Below are 21,469 nucleotides of genomic sequence, written 5' to 3' on the forward strand. Positions count from 1 at the left end.
TAAAGCAGTTGTCTCATATCTGTTAAGTCAAATAGACTCTCTGCTTTATGAGCTGGAGCTAAAAGCAGTTGTCAAAGCACAACTCACTGTCTCTTGTGAACCTGAATTGTCCATTAATTACATTGCAAGCTGTTTACCTGAATACCCAAAAAGGAATATCACATATTCCTTTTAACAACCAGTTGATCATCTAGCCAATTCCATCTTTAACTGAGGTTAACTTGAGAAAACACCATACTATTGAACATTCAAAGCCATATTTCTATTATTATTAACAAAAACAAAAGTAAATATTTTAATCTTAAATAACTGCCTAGAATTCCCCTTAGATCCATTCTACAAGAATCAATGCCAGCTTTAAAGAATTATGTGTCTGGACTTTTGACCTATCCCAGAAGACTTACTTATTTATTATAATTGGCACAGTATGCGTCTTCCATCACAGAGTCATCTCCTGCCATAGTGACCAAAACCCTTTCTTCTCCATTTCTTAGTTCTCCAGGCCAGTCTGTCTTCAGCCTTGGGTTATATTGCTTATGTCGTTCAGTTCTTTTAATCCATGTAGAATTCTTTTATGCAAAATAATATGAAAGAAGTCCTTTTTTGGAAGTGCGCTGGAATAATAATTAATGGCTTCCAGTCAAATATTTTAATGCATTAGGGGACCAAGTGGTAAATTAAGTCACAACTACATGATTATTTGCTAAGAATTGAAAAGCACGTTCTAGTTTGCTTAGGATACTTTTCATTAGTTTCACATGCTGTGGCATTTCAATGTTTTGCTTTGGTTTATTAAGGTATTTCATGTGGTTTACAAGCTGGTTGTTTAGGGTGGGTAGCGCTGTATTGGCAACCATAAAAGATTTTATTCAGAAGTAATACGTACCCATTTATTGTATTATATTCATAAGTTTGCATATTTTTTTCTAATAATCTTAGTATGAATAATTACATAACGCACACTTGTGAAAATATCATATTGGTTTCCACAACTAATACATTAGAAACGGAAACATTTGAGCTAAATATGTATCTGAACACGCATACCAGTGGCCAAGCTGTTTCTTTTAATAACCAGTATGTTCCTTACTCCGGAAAAGTCTTATAGTAGTTTTCTTTCCACCAAAATGATGCCAACTGTCCTAAAATGCTCTAATTCAGTATGTTCATCATGATGTAAGAATGGCACATTAATTCTGGTAGATTCTATGTATTTACAAGATATGATGACCCACAGTATATGTCTTAGATTGATTTCCACTAATTATCTATACGTTTTACATGTTGCCACCCTATAATTGCGTGTAGGTCTAAAGGTTCAGGTGATATGTGTTAGGTCAAAACATCCATGTTGTTGTCATCAGTAACAGCATTTTCCTAGAGAGTGGTCACTGGATATACTTCAGAAGCAGAGTGACTTCTATTCAGTCATAAGTTGAGTGCATATAGCAATGTAGGAAGATAAAATATGCCTTTCTAATTCTGTTGGACTAAAGTCATAGTCAAAAGCAGATTTTCAAAAGAAAATTAACAGGATAATGTTGGCCTTATCATTATAAGTCAAAGTCAGAGCAACATAAATCAAAGTTTTGCAATATCCACTGGAATGCCACTTTTTTGAAGCCACTTACCTTTTCACAACTGAAGCTTCACAGTATGGAAATTAGACATGAGACTACAGTATATAATCAAATGGGCGCATTTACCATGGATCTGGTTCAGTGTGAATCCATGTTAAAATGAGACTACAAATGAGGCATTGTTATCTGTAGAGATGGGCGGACACCAGGATGTTCGGGTCCGGTGGGTTCAGCCGAACAGTTACAAAAAGTTTGGGTACCAGAAAAGTGCCCGGACCCGAACCTGGACCCCATTCATTTGAATGGGGGGGCGCGAACATCCAGTGTTTGTCACGCTGTCATGTGCATGACAGCGCGACAAACACCGCTTCTGATCAGCAGGAAAATCATCTCCGCAGGTCAGAGAGCCGCTGTTCACACACTGTCAAAAGACAGCATGAGAGCGCAGCTGTGATCGGAGGTATAAAGTTTACCTTCAGTCACTGGTGTCAGCTCATGGAACTACTGATTCCATCATCGGACACCTGCTGCCGCTAATTACAGTGAGACCAGGAGCAACGGATGGGAGTATTCATCAGCCACTTCTACACTGTAAATAAATAATTTAAAAAAAAACGGCGTGGGTTCACCTGTATTTTTGCTAACCAGCCAGGCAAAACTCACAGCTGGGGCTGCAACCCTCAGCTGTCAGCTTCAGCAAGGCTAGTTATCAAGAATAGCGGGATCCCCACGCTCAGAGATTTAGTTTTTGTTGCCTCAGCTGCATGATTTACGACTGCTAGACAGCTTGAATACATGTGTGGAATGCCTGTTTGTTAGAGAATTCCCACATGTATTCAGTCTGTCTACAAGTCGCAAATCATGCAGCTGAGACACAGAAAACTAAATCTCAGAGCACGCCAAAGTAATCGGAGATCACCCAAGTATGCTCGGGGAGACCCAAGCAACGAGTATACTCGCTCATCGCTACTTTATACCTCTGATCACAGCTGAGCACTCTCGCTGTCTTTCGACAGCATGGGAACCGCAGCTCTCTGACCGGCAGGGATGATTTCACCGCCAATCAGAAGCGGTGTTTGCCGTGCTGCCATGCACATGACAGCGCGACAAACACCCAGTGTTCAGGCAGCCAAACCCGAACACGAACAGAAACATGGACTTTCTGGTGAAGTCTGTGTTCGGTGTCCATGCCTGAACAGTAGGTGTTCAGTATGGATGCCAAACTTTACTGTTCAGGTTTGCCCATTTCTAGTCATCTATACTAAACTGTCAAGGCTAGTATTTAAAAAATGTAAAACTTTTTTTCCTGTAATGAGGTCAAGAGTATCCTCAGAATGATGTGGTTGAGATAAATATCCAGCGAAAGTGGATCCTGAGGAAGTCAGCAATTAATCAAACGCAAAGGTCTTGAAAAGGATCTCAAGAATTTTACTGATGAACAGGTGGTGAACAATCAAAAAAATTGCACTCAAGTACACCCTTTTTGTCCAATTAACATGCCCATCATTTCTTACCAAAGATGAGCTAAACAATCACATGACCCATTAGAGTACCATTTCTGTCCAAGGAAAGCAGACCTCTAGAAGGGGGAATAGGCTTGGAGTTCGACTTGTACGTGGGTTAGGTGTTAATGTGAATGAAAGCTCAACCGAACAAACACTGTCTCGTCCTATCCAAAGATCACTGACAACATCTGTTACTACCCGACCTACCCGACTTCCTTTCATTAGCAACCGTACAGTGATGCACATTGTTGATGAGGCTCAGAAAGAGCATGTGCTACAGTGCATGGCAAGTGCTGCATCAAGTGGCCTCTCTTGCTCTTCCTCCACCTTAACATCACACACTGTACAATCCTTAGAGTTGGTAACCCAATCACCCGTGTTTCCCTCACCTCAAAAATGTCCAAACTCCCAACTGACTGTCGAGATCCTCAGATGGGCCATTCTGAAGCACTGTTCATACATTGTATTCCATGGGCATCAGAGGTCTGCTCTGAAGAATAACAAAATCCAGAGGAGGAAAGCATTTGCACTGATGCCCAAAACTTTTTCATGTTGGATTCAGGGCCAGACTAAATAGGGTCCAAGTAGAATCCAGACCCTTGTCACCAGGCGTTGTCCACCATGGGTGGAGGTGATCCTGATGAGACTCAGATATCAGTGGCACATGTGAACTGTACTGTGGTGTCAGGGCAGGAAGAGGAGGAAGGTGATTCTCAGGGTGAGGAGTGTGAGAACAGAGAGGATGATGATGAGGTTGTAGATCTCACTTGGTATGAACGCAGAGGTATGCAGCTGAGTACCTCAGCAGAGGAGGTGGAGGAGGAGGAAAATGAGGAGGTTACGTTGCTGCTTCCCACACAGACACGAAGTGACGCCACCATGACGTGCACTGCATCTTCAGCCCCAACTTTGTCTGTGGCCAGCACCAGTTGCGAGTGTGTATTTTGCAGGGGCGGCAAGAGTTGCTTAGCCTGAGCCTTTTTTGAGACTGTAAATGATTACACAACACACCTTATCTGTCAAATTTGGAAATAGAACCTCAGTAGAGGCAAAAATTGCAATAATTTGACAACTACATGCATGAACCGGCACATGCACGATCAACATGCCTTAGTGTGGGAATCTTACTGTGTTAAAAGGTGGACTAGTAGGCTTTGCCAATCACCGGCTGTCCCATCAACCCTATCTTCAACATTTTCCTCCTTCATCACTATTCCAAGTGTTCACACACAGGTCTCTGGCCACAGAAACGACAATTGTTTACCCACCACTGTCGGGGTAAGTAAAAACTGGTCAGCTGTTATGGAAGTAGACATGACTACTCCTTTTGTGTAGCAAAACACATTTTTCTCAGTCCACCATAACAACTCAGCCTGCACCTCTCTCATAGTTCAGTAGCTTGTCCTGTTCTCCATGCTCCGCCCTCTCTCAGCACAGCAGCCAGCTCTTGGTCCCACAGTTGTGGTTACGTATAAGAATGTTCCTCCTACACATGACAAAGCTAAAAGCGTGAACTCCACCATCTCCAATCTGTTGGCCACGTAAATGCTGCCTTTCTGCCTGGTGGATACAGACAGTTTCAGAAAGTTGATGGCTGTACCAGTTGCCTAGTCACCATTACTTCTCAAAGAAAGCTGTGCATACGCTACACCAGTATGTCACCGACAACTTCACCCATTCCCTGAAAAAATCGATGTCTGCCAGGCTGCATTTCACCACTGACACCTGGGCGAGAAAACATGGGCATGGGTGTTACATCTCACTGACTGGGCACTTAGTGACTCTTTTGTCTGTAGGGGCAGGCGTCAAGGAATCCCTAAGACAAGACTTCCAGGACACACCTCTTCATCTAACAGTTCTTCCACTGCTTCTGCCTCCTCCACTTCCTCTAGGGCCTCTACATGTGCCCTCAACCTCTCCCTTAATCAGAGACGCATTCTAACAGTGCAGACACGTTCCACCTCTGTACTGCACAGCCATAGCTCACCACAATCAGGCAGTGTTTAAATTAATATGACTTGGAGATTGCAGTCACACAGCTCAATAATTGTGGAGAGTAGAGTTGAGCGACTTTTGGTTTTTTAGGGTCGAGTTTCGTTTCGTGAAACCCGACTTTTCCAAAAGTCGGGTCGAGCAAGATCGTCCGATTATAGGGAAAAGTCGGGGTCGTCCCGAAACATGAAACCCAATGTAAGTCAATGGGGAATAAAAGTCGGTAGTGAGAGGAGGACAGGAAACACACCTACAGTGCCCATTTGAATGTCAAAAGCATCAATTCTTCTTACTTAAGCTTGTCAACCTTAATTAACTTCATAATACAAGTTACGCACTGAAAAATGGGGGTTATTTGGCTAAAGTTGTGGGGGGGAGGGCTGACTGCAGGTTTTCATGTGCCCTGGGCGAAAGAGCGCCCCTTTAACACATACCACAACTCATCATGCTCCGATATGGCAGAGAAATAGCGGTATAGTACAATGAAAAATACTTCACTTTTTACATCTCATGACGAGGCCCATCTATTTCTCCATACAGAATCATTGGTCCCATATAATGTTTGAAACAGTATATGATGAGCTCCACATAATGCTACAGTATATGTTGGTCCCCATGGATGAAGCTCCACTGTCTTATGGGCCCAATAATGCTCCAAACATAATGGGCCCCATTTCTAATGCTCTAGTGTATAATGGGCCCTGTAAATGCTGCACCAGTGTCTGATGTCCACCTTTGGAATGTTCCAGTGTATGGTGGGCCCCATCTATCATTCTCCAGAGTATAGTGCTCCCCAAAAATTGCTGTCCCAACATTGAAAACAATCAAATAAGTCTCCTCGCTAGGGAATCCCTGTACTTGTCTGGACTCCTCGTCGTCCCCATCTTCCATCTCACTGCACAGTATTTCAACTTTGCAAGTGCTGTGATCCTGAGCAAGCGGGTGGGCCCACTCGTTGGCGACGGCACTGGCACAGGGCCCCTGATAGTATGGTGGTGTGTCTGATGGCGGGTGGGCCGAACCTGCACTTTCATCTGCAGCTTCCTCTTTGTCACCGTGTAAGATGGAACTGTATATGGGAAGGGTAACCTGAGTTTCATCAGGGTCAGATTCAGGTCATGTAGCGTGCGAGGGGAATGTAGTGGTCTGGGTCAATGTACCAGCAGATTCATCGAGCAGTGGCTGGGCATCAGTGCACTTGTGTCGCCCCCAGGAGTACGGTCGCCACAGTGGCATTACCTTCTTCCTAGGGAGTGTGATGTCATGCTTGGGAGCAACGAACGATCTCTCTAGCAGGTTAACTGATTGGGCGGCGTTATTCCCACGAGTCATGACCCTCCAAACAGCGTTCATGAAGGCAAAGTGTTTGTTTTACGTGGGCAGTATGGTTGCAAAGCTGAACCTTAAAGGAATGTCCAGAAGGGCACCACCAGGAGTGGAGCCTACGGTTAAATTCGACTCTACCTGGGAAACCTCAACCATGCCAGCTACAGAACAGATGCACACATTGCAAGCTTAATTCCGTTAACGAACGAGACTCCGTCATGCCCCGCGGTCCGAGTCCGGCTTACTAGAGGGACACGTGAGGCTCTGGCACATGAGATTGGCCAATAACTGGTGTGTCATGCCCTTACATGTCCATGGCTGCATGTGCGCTACACTGAAAAGGCCAGCGTTTGTCGCTTACAGGTGCAGATAACCCGCTGAACAACGTTAGTGATGGGGATCACTGATTACAATTATTACCCGCGGACAGTGATTTCTCAGTAAGTGCAGGTCAACCGCAGTTCCGGAATTAGGCCTAACCATCATTCCTGAAAAAATGAAAAACTTACGTGTGCAAACCACAGGTGCTGTAGCTTGCTTAACAGCTCGCCAGCCGTTCTCACGCCTAGTATGGATTACACGTGATTGCACAAAGGTGAGAAAGGGTACCGTATCCCCAGATAACATGTATGGATAGCGTACACATTCAAAATATATGTCTATACATCAGGAGGCAGGCTCAGACGGTGTTAGGCCCAGTATGGATTGCACGTGATTGCACAAAGGTTAGAAAGGGTACCGTATCCCCAGATAACATGTATGGATAGCGTACACATTCAAAATATATGTCTATACATCAGGAGGCAGGCTCAGACGGTGTTAGGCCCAGTATGGATTGCACGTGATTGCACAAAGGTTAGAAAGGGTACCGTATCCCCAGATAACATGTATGGATAGCGTACACATTCAAAATATATGTCTATACATCAGGAGGCAGGCTCAGACGGTGTCAGGCACAGTATGGATTTGACGGCCCAGACTACACAGCGGAGGAGCAGGGAGAGGTAAAGATTGCAAATGCTGGGGCCCTGCCCAAGCAAGGGGGGCCCACTCGTGGGCGTCGGTACTGGCACTGGGCCCCTCATAGTACGGCGGTGTGTCTGACGGCGGGTGTGCACCACCACCGTCAGAGACACTTGATTGCACTATGAAGGACCCTGTGCCAGTGCCCGTGCCCAAGAGTCGGCCTACCCACCTGTCCAGGGCAACGGCACTCGCACGGTGTCGTGCGCTAGGTGGTGACCCCGGCCATGGGGGGGGAGGCAGCACAGTTAGGGAGTTTTATAAAGTGGCATATGTTGATGTTGGACATTCAGCTGATGCAAAAGGTGAAATAGGTCAAGTCCCAGGAAGAGGTGGACCAAAGCAAGCCATTTTTCTGTCACCCTATGTGTCATCAGGGGAAGGTGGGACAAAATCCTTGGAAACCCATGCGTGGTTCATTTTAATGAAGGTTAGATCATCCACATTTTGGGTTGACAGACGGGTCCTTTTTTCTGTCAGGATTGATCCAGCTGCACTGAAGACTCTTTCCGATAGTACACTTGCAGCTGGGCAAGCGAGCTCCTGTAAGGCATATTGTGCCAATTCAGGCCAGGTGTCCAGTTTAGCGGCCCAATAGTCAAAGGGGAATGACCTGTGTGGGAGAACATCAATATGGGAGGAAAAGTAGTTTGTAACCATAGTTGACAACTGCTGTCTCCTGTCACTTTCCATCGATGCAGTATTACCAGTTGTGTGAGCGGTACTTGAAAAATCAGTCCACAACTTTGTCATGAAACCCCTGTCTCCAACGCCACTTCTGCTGTGTGCACCACGAACACCTCTGCCAAGCTGCCCCCGGCCCGTACGGCTCGTGTGAGAACCATCACCGCTGCTGTGTGCTGGGAATGCCTCAAGCAACCGATTTACCAGAGTTGCTTGTTTATTAGCCAATATTAGGTCAAGGTTCTCCTGTGGCATGATGTTTTGTAATTTGCCTTTATAGCGTGCATCCAGGATGCTGGCCAACCAGTAGTCGTCATCGTTCATCATTTTGGCAATGCGTGGGTCCCTTTTTAGGATCTGCAAGGCATAATCTGACATGTGGGCCAATGTTCCCGGTGTCAATGATGCACTGCGAGTGCTGGTTGGAGGAGCACTTTCTGGCAAATCCACATCCCTCCAGTCACGCACAAACCCTGTACCAGACCTTGCCACGCCAACATTTTCACTTGCCCCACGAGATGCATCCTCCTCCCCTAAGTAATCATCCCCATCATCCTCCTCCTCCTCCTCCTCTTCTTCCTCCACCTCGTCCAGGAGAGGTCCCTGAGCAGACAATGGCTGAATGTCATCAAGGATTCCCTCCTCCTCTTCCTCCTCATCAACATTGGCTGCAGACGCCTGCTCCTTAAGGTGCGTCAAAGTTTGCATGAGCAGACGCATAAGTGGGATGCTCATGCTTAGGATGGCGTCATCTGCGCTTACCAGCCGTGTGCATTCCTCAAAACACTGAAGGACTTTACAGAGGTCTTTCAGCTTCGACCACTGCACACCTGTCAACTCCATGTCTGCTCTCAAAGTGCCTGGCCGTGTATCCTCCCACAAATGCATTATGGCCTGCCTCTGCTCGCACAGCCACTCCACCATGTGCAGGGTGGAGTTCCACCTTGTTGCAATGTCGATAATGAGGCGGTGGTTGGGAAGGTGGAGCAATCGCTGCAGCTTCTGCATACGAACGGAGTGTACAGGCGACCGGCGGATGTGCGCGCACAGTCTTCGCACCTTCTGGAGCAGGGCTGTTAACTCTGGATAATTTTTGAGGAAGCACTGCACCACCAGGTTCAAGGTGTGAGCCAAGCAAGGTATATGGCTGAGTTTTGAAATGGCTATGGCTGCCACAAAATTACGGCCGTTATCACTAACTACCTTGCCTGCCTCAAGATGTACACTGCCCAGCCATGACTCAGTTTGTCGCTTCAAGTACTCGGCCAGCACCTCGGCGGTGTGTCTGTTGCCCAAACACATCATCTGCAACACAGCCTGCTGACGCTTTCCACTAGCTGCTCGATAGGGGGACACATCGTGTGCAAAAGTGGCAGCTGCAGATGGAGTGCTCGTACGACTGCGCTCTGTGGACGAGCTTTCGCTTCTGGAGGAGGAGGAGGAGGGTTGAACGCCTACAGCCAACTGTTTCCTATACCGTGGGCTAGGCAGCACTGTCCCACCACCGCTGTCCCCTGTGGACCCTGCATCCACCACATTAACCCAATGCGCAGTGATGGACACGTAACGGCCCTGGCCATGCCGACTGGACCATGCATCAGTTGTGAGGTGCACCTTTCCGCTCACTGACTGCTTGAGTGCATGGACAATGCGGTCTTTCACATGATGGTGGAGGGCTGGGATGGCTTTGCGAGAGAAGAAGTGGCGACTGGGTAGGTCATAGCGTGGTACTGCATAGGCCATGAGTTCGCGGAAAGCTGTGCTTTCCACCAACCGAAAGGGCATCATCTCAAACGAGATTAGTTTGGCAATGTGGGCGTTCAAACCCAGTGTACGCGGATGAGAGACTGAGTACTTTCTTGACCTACTCATAGTGTCTGGGAGGGTGAGCTGGACTTGAGAGCTGCATATGGTGGAAGTAGCGGTGGACAGGGCGGACTGAGAGAGGGTTGATGATGGTGATGGAGTTGGTGTTCTTTCTGATGGCCTAGAATCAGTCTTTCCTTGATATAACAGTGGGATTCCCTGACTGCTGTGGCCTTGCAACGACACCTCAAAATTTGCTGCTGTGCTAACCGGTGGGCTTACAGTGGGGGAAACAATGTAGTGTTGCTGATTACCTTCGTTGTGATCAGTTGCACATGTGGCACTTGAGGTTTGGTGTTGTGTCCACGCTTGCAAGTGCATGCTGGTTAAATGTCTAAGCATGCAACTGGTATTCAAATTTTTCAGATTTTTCCCTCGGCTAAAGGTCTTTGCGCACTTCTTACAGATAACCTTGGCCTGATCATGAGGATTTTGGTCAAAAAAGTGCCACACTGCAGTCTTCCTACTTTGGCAGACATTTTGCGTCCTAGCACGCTGTGATCTTTTGACCCTCTGGACAAGCTGTCCAGCAACTCTTTTGATGTTTGGAACCTGTCTTTGGAGTGCTCCGGGCCTGCCAGATAACAGCTGTTGCGATGTCGATGTCTGCTGTGTATGCTCCTCATCTGAGCTATTGGAAGCAGCACCCTCTTCCCCCAATGGATGCCAATCTGGGTCAACAACTGGGTCATCCATCACCTCCTCTTCTATGTCATGTGCACCTTCCTCTGTGTCACCGTGTATGGTGGTATAGTGTGCGGGAAGGGGCACCTGAGTCTCATCAGGGTCAGAATCTGGCTCTGTACACTGCGAGGACAATGTAGTGCTCTGAGTGAATGTACCAGCAGAATCATCCATCAGCGGCTGTGCATCAGTGCACTCCATGTCAGATTCATCTTGGCCTGGGTAATTCACCATTTGACTTGATAATCCAGGCATGGTATGTGAAAACAGCTCCATGGAGTAATCAGTAGTATGGCCTGCGTCATCCTTCAATCTTGGTTGGGGTGAAGGACACAAGGAAAGGTGTGGTTCATGAACATGAGCCTCCAATGACGACTCAGTGCTTTTACTTTTTACAACTGAAGAAGAGGAGGCGATAGAGCTGGAGGCTGAGTCAGCAATGTAAGACAAAACTTTTTCCTGATGCTCTGGCTTTAAAAGTGGTTTGCCAACTCCTGGAAAACTAAGCGTTCGAGGCCTTATGTAGCCAGACGATGACGCAGGCTCAACACCTCCTGCATTCGGTCCTATTTTGCTCTTGCCACTACCATCAGATCCACCACCAACACCATCATTACCAGCTACCAACCCCCGCCCAATTCCACGGCCTCTTCCACCAGCCTTCCTCATTTTTGGTAGAAATGTAGACAAAATCCAACAAACTATATAGTAATGTAAAACAAGGTACAAGGTGTCTATAGGACAGGGGAGATTTTGAATTTCTGCAGACACTTGTGGACACTGGACACTTTTGGATTGTGTGAGGCCCACTGATATCTGAGCGCTATGTCACAGGCTCGATGGCACAGCTGTGACCAAAGTGACTAGAGGATAAGGGAGATTTTGAATTTCTGCACACACTTGTGTACACTGGACACTTTTGGATTGTGTGAGGCCCAATGAATATCTGAGCGCTATGTGACAGGCTCGATGGCACAGCTGTGACCAAAGTGACTAGAGGATAAGGGAGATTTTGAATTTCTGCACACACTTGTGGACACTGGACACTTTTGGATTGTGTGAGGGCCACTGATATCTGAGCGCTATGTCACAGGCTCGATGGCACAGTTGTGACAAAAATGACGAGAGGATAAGGGAGATTGGATTGCTTTTAAAAAAGCAGTTTGCAGAGCAGTGGGTAAACAGCAATGCCAGCCTGTCAGGAAGCCTTAAAAGGCAGCCCAACAACCAACACCACTGATACACCACAATATAGCCTCCCCTTGCACTGCACACACAGTGACTGGTGTGTTGTGCAGGCCAAATCGCTAGCAGCAGAAGCAGTTTTTTTTTCTTCTCAGCAGGACAAAAAAAAAAATTGGGATTGCTTTTAAAAAAGCAGTTTGCGGAGCAGTGGGTAAACAGCAATGCAGGAATGTCAGGAAGCCTTAGAAGGCAGCCCAACAACCAACACCACTGATACACCACTATATAGCCTCCCCTTGCACTGCACACACAGTGACTGGTGTGTTGTACAGGCCAAATCGCTAGCAGCAGAAGCAGTTTTTTTTTCTTCTCAGCAGGACAAAAAAAAAAAATTGGGATTGCTTTTAAAAAAGCAGTTTGCGGAGCAGTGGGTAAACAGCAATGCAGGAATGTCAGGAAGCCTTAGAAGGCAGCCCAACAACCAACACCACTGATACACCACTATATAGCCTCCCCTTGCACTGCACACACAGTGACTGGTGTGTTGTGCAGGCCAAATCGCTAGCAGCAGAAGCAGTTTTTTTGTCTTCTTCCCTGCCTAACGCTCTCCCTACAGAATCAGCAGCAACCTCTCCCTATACTGAGATCGGCAGAAGTAAGATGGCGGTCGGCGTGCACGCCCTTTTATACCCCCTGTGACGCCCACCAAAGCAAGCCAATCACTTGCATGCCCTTCTGAAAGATGGTGGTGACCCCTGCCTATGTCATCATGTTGCCCACAGTGTCCGTGGATCCTGATTGGCTGAAAAAGAGTGCAAAACAAACTTTTGCAACGCGACTTTGGCGTGTAAGTCGCCGACCTCATGGCCGACCTCATCCTAGGGTCGGGTTTCGTTTCATGAAACCCGACTTTGCCAAAAGTCGGCGACTTTTGAAATTTTTCGACCCGTTTCGCTCAACTCTAGTGGAGAGGTGTCCAGGCCGAGTCAGAGCAATGGCTGTCTCCACTAAACCTGGAGCCAGGGAAGGCCATGTGCAATATCAGTGCAAATCTGGTATTGGCCCTACGCTGTGGCAACCTCACTCACATACCTTGCATGGATCATGTCTTCATCTTGGTGGTACAGCAATTTGTATGCCACTATCTGGCCTGGATGTGCTGCAGAAAGGACGCTTGCTGTGTGCTCACTTCCGACGATCGCACCCCACAGGTCATCGACTTGCATCTCTACACAGGTGTTTCGGCCTACCGGTTAACTACTTGATTAGCGATGTTCCGACATAGTGGAATTCCACTTTGCACATGTTGCAGCGGCTGTGGCAACTGTGATGAGCCCTGGTGCAGTATGTCCTTTTGCATAGCCTGGGCCAACACAGTCCGGACATGGTGCAAATCACGCTTGTGAAGTGGGCACAGGTGAAAGACCCCTGCACCCTTCTTCACAGTTTTGGCTACTAAAATGGTTAGCGGTGACAATGCCGTCATCAGCTCCTCTATTCCGGTCATCTACATGCTGTAGCACACTTTGAATAGTATGCGTGTGGAGGTGGTGGTCCCAGAGGAAGATTTGGAAGCAGAGGAGGATGCGGAAGGGATAACAATATCTCAATTTTCAGACTGACATCATGATCAAAGGGGGCTCATGGTGCCAGACAATCTGTTAGTGAAGCTGCAGGAGCCAAGGAACAAATTGAGGACAATGAGGTGATGGACGCGCAACAGTCGAGAAAAGAAGAGGATAATGGTATGCGCTCTGTTTTCAATAATTGGTGGTAAGGGACAGAGGAAGCAACCTTGAATGTTATCCCGCCACCAACACAGCATGGACTTGGACCTCATAGAAGCACCCGACACATGAGCACCTTCTTGCTGCTTCTTCAACACAATACCCGTATTCTTAGAGTTAGAAATAGTGCTGACTACTGGGTTGCCACTCTGTTAGATCTATGGAGTAAATTTAGCCAGATGCTAGGCGATGATGTTTTTAGTGTCATGAATAGTGTTGAGCATTCCGATACCGCAAGTATCGGGTATCGGCCGATACTTGCTGTATCGGAATTCCGATACCGACATCCGATATTTTTTCAATATCGGGCATCGGAATCGGAAGTTCAAAGTTGATTGACAGCCGAAATGACGTCATCATGATGCGCGGTGTGTGCGCATCATGATGCGCCGTCATTTCGGGCCTTCCGGGGGTCTCTTCCGGCCTGCCGGGGGGCTGTGCCGGCCTGCCGGGGGGCTGTGTGGACTGCCCGGGGTCTGTACCGGCCTGCCGGGGGGCTGTGCCGGCCTGCCGGTGGTCTGTGCACCCTGTGGGGGTCTGTACCGGCCTGCCGGGGGGGCTGTGCCGGCCTGCAGGGGGGCTGTGCAGGCTCCGGGGGACTGTGCAGGCTCCGGGGGGCTGTGCAGGCATCGTCCGATGGGACTACAAGTCCCATCGGGCGATGCCTGCTACCATGACAGTGATTGACACATTAGCCAATGATGGGACAGTAGTAGTCCCATCATCCGGCTAATGTGTTAAATGTAAAAAAAAAAAAAAAAAAATACTACATACATACATACTACATGCATGCTACATACATACTACATGCTACATACATACTACATACATACTACATGCATGCTACATACATACTACATGCTACATACATACTACATACATACTACATGCATGCTACATACATACTACATGCATGCTACATACATACTACATGCTACATACATACTACATACATACTACATGCATGCTACATACATACTACATGCTACATACATACTACATGCATGCTACATACATACTACATGCATGCTACATACATACTACATGCTACATACAAACTACATACATACTACATGCATGCTACATACATGCTACATATATACTACATACATACTACATATATACTACATGCATGCTACATACATACTACATACATACTACATATATACTACATGCATGCTACATACATACTACATGCTACATACATACTACATACATACTACATATATACTACATGCATGCTACATACTACATGCTACATACATACTACATACATACTACATATATACTACATCCATGCTACATACATACTACATGCTACATACATACTACATGCATGCTACATACATACTACATGCTACATACATACTACATACATACTACATGCATGCTACATACATACTACATGCTACATACATACTACATGCTACATACATACTACATACATACTACATGCATGCTACATACATACTACATGCTACATACATACTACATACATACTACATATATACTACATGCATGCTACATACATACTACATGCTACATACATACTACATACATACTACATGCATGCTACATACATACTACATGCTACATACATACTACATACATGCTACATGCATGCTACATACAATACATTCATACAATACATACATAGACATACAGTACATATAACATAGAGTAACATACTTACCAATACTTGTCACATTGTTCCCCGAAGCCATTGTCTTTTACGGAATAAATATTAACATAACAAACCACAAAAATACTCACCCATGATCTGAAGCAGTCCACGAGTGTGTCCCACGACGATCTTGGGTAGAGAACTGCAGCATCAGCTGATGCTGCCGCTCTCTACGGGCTGCAGGAATCCAATGACGGAAGGTAGGTATCCTTCCGCACTGTAGTCCTCCGCCACTTGAAAAAAAAAGTCCCTAGTCTCACTTTATGGTAAAAGCTGTGTGGGAAATTTTCCAAGTTGGGTCTCCATCTGGTGGGTTGTCTGTGGTAGAAAATGTGTCTGAGGCCTATTGTATTATTTCTACTCTGTGGAAATTGATGCCACTTTAGTGGTGTGTGGCAATTATTTTTTGAAATGTGGAGACTCCAAGTTGGGTCTCCATCTGGTGGGATGCCAGTATTAGAAGGTGTGTCAGAGGCCTATACTGTTTCTACTCTGTGGAAATTGATGCCTCATTAGTGGTGTGTGACAATTATTTTTTGAAATGTGGAGACTCTAGGTTCATTCTCCATCTGGTGGATTACCTGTGTAAGTAGGCCTCCCAGACAGGCAGGCCTGCACTTACTTTCTGTCAACAGGTAGTGCTACTTTCCTTACATTTGCATATCAATATTACTGTATGAAATTGATTTTTGTGCTATCTGAGTGTTGCTGGAATAAAAAAAAAAAATTGGAGGTGTTGCATGAGGTTTCAAGTCACCCAGCTAAGAAGGCTTACACAGCTCCCTTAACTACCAGTTCCTCATTAAACTTCTATTCTAAGCTGTAAATGCTGGCTCAGACCCTGTCTCATGCGTGGCCCATGACTGCTGCACAATTATAAAATTTCTACTGTTAATCAATTGATGTCACTTTTCATGGCTTTAATTTTGCCCCCCCGTTGAATTTAATGAGGTTTGGATACCATTTGGTTAACTGTTTGACGAACATTGTTCCTTTTGCCGAATTCGAACCAGACCAAACCTTGAAAGGTTTGCTCATCTCTACTAGGGATCCAAATGTAACAGATGATAGTAATTACAATCAATACAGTGACCTATCACATTATGACATTATTGTATACATATTGCCGCACCATCTATACCCTACAGAAGAACCTCGATGCATATTTCACTGTAAGCACTGCTTCATTAGGAGGAGAAAGTAATTAGCAGTGAGGGATATAGGTAGTATCAGACTTACCATCAGAAACATGTGATATGCATTCATCATGATGAACGTCTGGAAAATGGCGGCACCTAGGTTTCCAGCATCTGGAAGACACACAGAACCAGAAGTTAGGCTAGTTTCAGACTAACGTTCAGAGGCGCAGCTCAGGGCCGCCACTAAGCTCCGCCCCGGACACACCTCCTCCGGTCAGCTCCTCCTCTGATCGCATGACGCTGCATGCGATCAGCGTACCCTATATTTAGTGTTGGGTACACTGGCCGTGCGCTGGGCTGATTTTGCCGGCGCTTGAGCCCTTTTGGTGCTGCGCCGAGCGGACAAAAATGCAACAAAGTGCGTTTTTGTGCGCTCAGCGCAGCGACAAGAGGGCGCAAGCGCCGGCAAAATCAGCCCAGCGCACGGCCAGCGTACCCAACGCTAAATATAGGGTATGCTGATCGCATGCAGCGTCATGCAATCAGAGGAGGAGCTGACCAGAGGAGGCGTGGCCGGGGGCAGAGCTTAGCGGTGGCCCTGCATGGCGCTTCCGAACGCAAATCTGAAAGTAGCCTTACATGGGCAAATTCATCAGTGGAACGGTCAGAATCCAAGATTGATGCTCCAGCATCAGGAAAAGAGCAGCGCACGGGTGGAACGCATTTAGCTGAAGGTAAATGGATGCTATTATAGTCTTACTTGGCCAATGCAATTAAGAAAAAGGGAATAGGTAAGAGCTAAGCTCTGCTGGTCTCTGCAAGCCAGGTATTCATCTTACAATGAACACTGACAGGGCGCTCTGTTGCCAGCTCATTACTTCTGATCTGAGCCATACTGTCATTGTGCACATCGCACAGTGACAAGAATCTAGTGAGTATATGCAGTAATTGAAATCCCATGCTTGTGCAGTAGAGCAGGGACTATCTCAGCCCCTGAAACAAATGTCACTGATGACACTTTATTTCAGGGAGAGGGCAAAAGGAAGGCTGTGGCAGTAACCCCAGCCTCTGCCGCCTGATTGTGCTTTGTTTGAAAATCCCATCATGCACTGGTTTTCTCAAATAACATGTCATAAAAAAGAATGTAATACAAAAAAATTAAGCAGTCAGTGTAGTTAGGAAAGGATAGGGACTTTTTAGTTAAAGTACTGTAGCAACGGCGATCGGGGGGTGGGTGGGGTGGTAGTGATGGCCGTGATATTTAAAGAGACAGTTCCCATACGTTGACTACTGAGCACACAGTAGGCGAGTACCCCCGGCCCCTTGTACATGTGACATGAGATGGATTAGGCTTTTCCACCTTCTCTCCTTGGGTTCCAGCAGTCTAGGAAATTAAGCAGCTTTCCAATGGGGAAAATAACTTTTTTGGATGGTGGAAAAATAGGAAGAAGGCACGAGTACAATACTGGTTTTCCTGCTCTGTCCCTGCCACACTCTCCAGCTGCACCCACTGCAGTTGAAGCAGCCAAAGTCCAGGGGAATTCCACTGCCTACATTAACCCTTCGGGAGTCCTGAGGCCCGTATTCCAGTCCTTTGGCTTTCTTATTTCCATAGACCTTTGGAATTCAGGGCAACAGTTCCCTACTGTCTTGAAGGCCTGGCAGTGCCCTCTGCCAGATACGTCTGCCCTGTCCACCGTCTAAGGCAGTTCTGGAGGGAAAACCGCAGCTTCCTTTTCCTCCTCTGCTGCTGCTGGACCAGCCGACATTTTAAATATATCTTGCCCTAACCCTAGCACATTTGAAGGGGAACATACAGTATAATGACACAATAACATTCAAGTGCATCATATGGCGGTACACAGAGTACATCGCAATAATAAACATATTTACATTAGTTAAAGTGCAAGGGGGGTCATATGGAAGGAGGAGAGGGCACAACTGAGAGGACCTGCCACCTCCTTACAGTACATTGGAAAATAGTTTGCATTATGGCAATAAATAAATAGTAGGGATGAGCAAACGTGCTCAGTGATACTCAGTTATCACTCAAGTATCATGGTGTCCGGATGTACTCATTACTTGGCGAGTATTGGGCTGTGTTCTATGGAAAACTTGAATTGCCGCCCCGCATGTTTGGCGCCTGCAAGCATGCGGGGGATAGCCTGTGCATCACTGTAATGCTGCAGCTATCTTAGTTGTGGCATTATTATGATTGGCTGGCCACGTGACATCATCAGGAGTTATAAAAGAATAGTCACCACCTGGCTTGGCACACTGACATCACTGCACAGCTCTGTGACACTTCATATTGGAGGGAGAAAGTGCTTGTCTAGGCACAGTATAACTAATCAGAGGCCTGTAGCGTTGATACTGCTGATGAAGCTGAGCCATCATATTAACAGCCCTTCTAAGGGCTAGTCATTTGCTTTGCTGTTTGTATCACATAAATTAAGCATTTAGACTAAAGAGGGAGAGAGAGTCGCAGGAGCAGGGAGAGTGGCTGAATACAATCAGTAGACAGAGATAAGGGCTGTGCAATCCGTTGCCAAATATATACCTGCATTGAATATATTTTGATCCATCGAGTATTACGTACTTTGTGTTACTTTGTTGCGTTATGTAGCACCCTAAAAAAAAAAGTTAAAAAATGTTGCTGGGTTAAATTTCTTACTCATATACTCTTCTGCGTTCTGGGGTAATTTTTTCTTTATATACAGTGGGGAAAAAAGTATTTAGTCAGCCACCAATTGTGCAAGTTCTCCTACTTAAAAAGATGAGTGAGGCCTGTAATTGACATAATAGGTAGATCACAACTATGAGAGTCAAAATGAGAAAACAAATCCAGAAAATCACCATCTTTATGCTGATGGCACACAACTAAACGTGTCATCCTCCGACCTTACCCCTGCGGTACTACAGAACGCCAGTGACTGTCTGTCCGCAGTCTCCAACATCATGTCTGCTTTCTATCTGAAACTTAACCTCTCAAAAAACTGAACTTCTTCTGCTCCTGCCATCTACTAACCTCCCTAAATCTGACTTTTCCCTCTTCGTGGGTGACATCTCCAGAATCTGCCCTTTTCTCACCATGGAAACAGCAAAAACCCTCCCACCTGGACTACTGCAATGCTCTACTAATTGGCCTCCCCGTTACTCAGCTTTCCCCTCTACAGTCCATACTTAATGCAGCAGCCAGGGTCATCCATCTGGCTAATTGGTACTCAGACACGTCCACTCTTCGCCAATCGTTACACTGGCTGCCCATTCATTATAGGATCCAATTCAAAGTACAGTACTTGTTCTCACCCACAAAGCTCTCCAAAGTGTGGCACACCCTACATATCCTCCCTCATTTCTGTCTATCGGCCTAACCGACCGCTGCGCTCTACAAAAGACTTTGGACTAACCTCTACACTAATCAGCACCTCCCACTCCCGACTCCAAGACTTATCCAGTGCTGTGCCAATTCTCTGGAATGCTCTACCGCAAAAATTAGAACTATCCACAATTTGCACAGTTTTAGGAGCTCCATCAAAACGCATTTGTTCAGAGCGGCCTATCACGTTCATTAATCAAAGTCATTTTATGTGTAAGTGTGCGTGTGTAGCCCATTCACTATCTCCATTTATCCCTCACTCCCTCAAGATGGCTGGACCATCATTGTAAATACATCATTGTAAATACACACCTGCATTCTGTATCTCCCCCTCCTCATTGTAGATTGTAAGCTTTCATGAGCAGGGTCGTCTTATTTTGCTTTAATTATTGTATTGTTAACGTTGTTACTTATGACTTGTGTTTTGAAACTGTTAAACTGTAAAGTGCTGCGGAATATGTTGGCGCTATATAAATAAAGATTATTATTATTATGTGCTAAATTTCTGTGATCAATAAAACTGATAAAAAAGCATAAGAAAATGTTTGCAGACTTATATTTCTCAGCCATACAGTTTCACGTGTTCTGTGGTACATTTCTGTGATGTCTAACACTCCAAAAAGCGGATTGTGGATGATGAAGTCATTGACCCAACCTGGAAAGCTAGCCAGCAGCGCTGAGGAGGGGATCTGCAGCACCAAAACAGACAGGAAGAGGCAGTGGGATGACCAGAGGGAGAAGGGGGCAACTGTTCCACAGAGCACCCACATTGCTGAATTACTCCATCAAAGAGGCATTTGAGTGTGGGATTCAGGTTGTGGAGGAATGCAGGGAGTGCTGGAGAGGACGACGGCCGTTTCGCGTGTTACTGCTTCAAACAGCGGTAACACACGAAAACACGCGAAACGGTAACATGCGAAGTGGCCGTCGTCTTCTCCAACAGTCCCCGCATTCCTCCACAAACCTGAATCCCACACTCAAATGCCTGCACCATAGGTGAAATAAAGGATTTTTGAGAAATACTGCAAACGTGGTGAGTGCCGCATTTTTTTTTCTTTGTCAAGCAAAGGTTAAATGTATACATTTCTATCCTGATTTCCATGGAAATTTTGCCATTTAGGCCTGTTGACATGGAGGATTTCTGCTGACTTATGGCGGCAGCTGTCTCTTGCTCAGCTGCCAATTTTTCTCCCAGTGTGGCATCACCAGCTTGTACCAGCACATGTCCAGGATCATAACCCGTGTCCTTACCAATGCTATTACTGGGTTTGTCCACTTAATAACCAACATGGACAAGAGCTTGTAGCCAGTGATGCTACATTTCCCTGACAGCACACGGGGTGAACATTGTGGAGGATGGGGCTGAGTCACACCGTGGCATGCACATGTGCTCCCGATGCCGAGGATTACTGGCCCTACTTTGAACTGGGTTCCTCCACTTCCTAACCCTATTCCTGCACCCCCTCCTGCTCCTACTTATCCTTCATCTTCAATGTGCTATCTCAGAGCATGTCGTCCATATCAACTGGGAACTAAAAGCTCTGCAGGACTGTCTCAGCGAAATGAAAACTGGCTCTGCTGAAGCTAATTTGTCTAGGAGGCAAACTGCATGCCATGGCAGAGTTACTTAAAGGA

General features: G+C 46.2%; 1 long non-coding RNA gene across 1 annotated transcript; it reads right to left on the reverse strand.

Moving 5' to 3' along the window:
• Nucleotides 1-410: 410 nt before the first annotated feature.
• LOC141086041 (uncharacterized) lies at nt 411-19,086 on the reverse strand. The gene is made up of 3 exons (XR_012231479.1): nt 19,016-19,086; nt 16,556-16,626; nt 411-614 (listed from the first exon to the last, which is right to left on the reverse strand). It is a non-coding gene; the product is annotated as an uncharacterized lncRNA (long non-coding RNA).
• Nucleotides 19,087-21,469: the final 2,383 nt, after the last annotated feature.

Source organism: Dendrobates tinctorius, unplaced genomic scaffold (genome assembly GCF_039654945.1).
Source record: "Dendrobates tinctorius isolate UK_male_01 unplaced genomic scaffold, ASM3965494v1 ptg000030l, whole genome shotgun sequence".
NCBI lineage: Eukaryota > Metazoa > Chordata > Amphibia > Anura > Dendrobatidae > Dendrobates > Dendrobates tinctorius.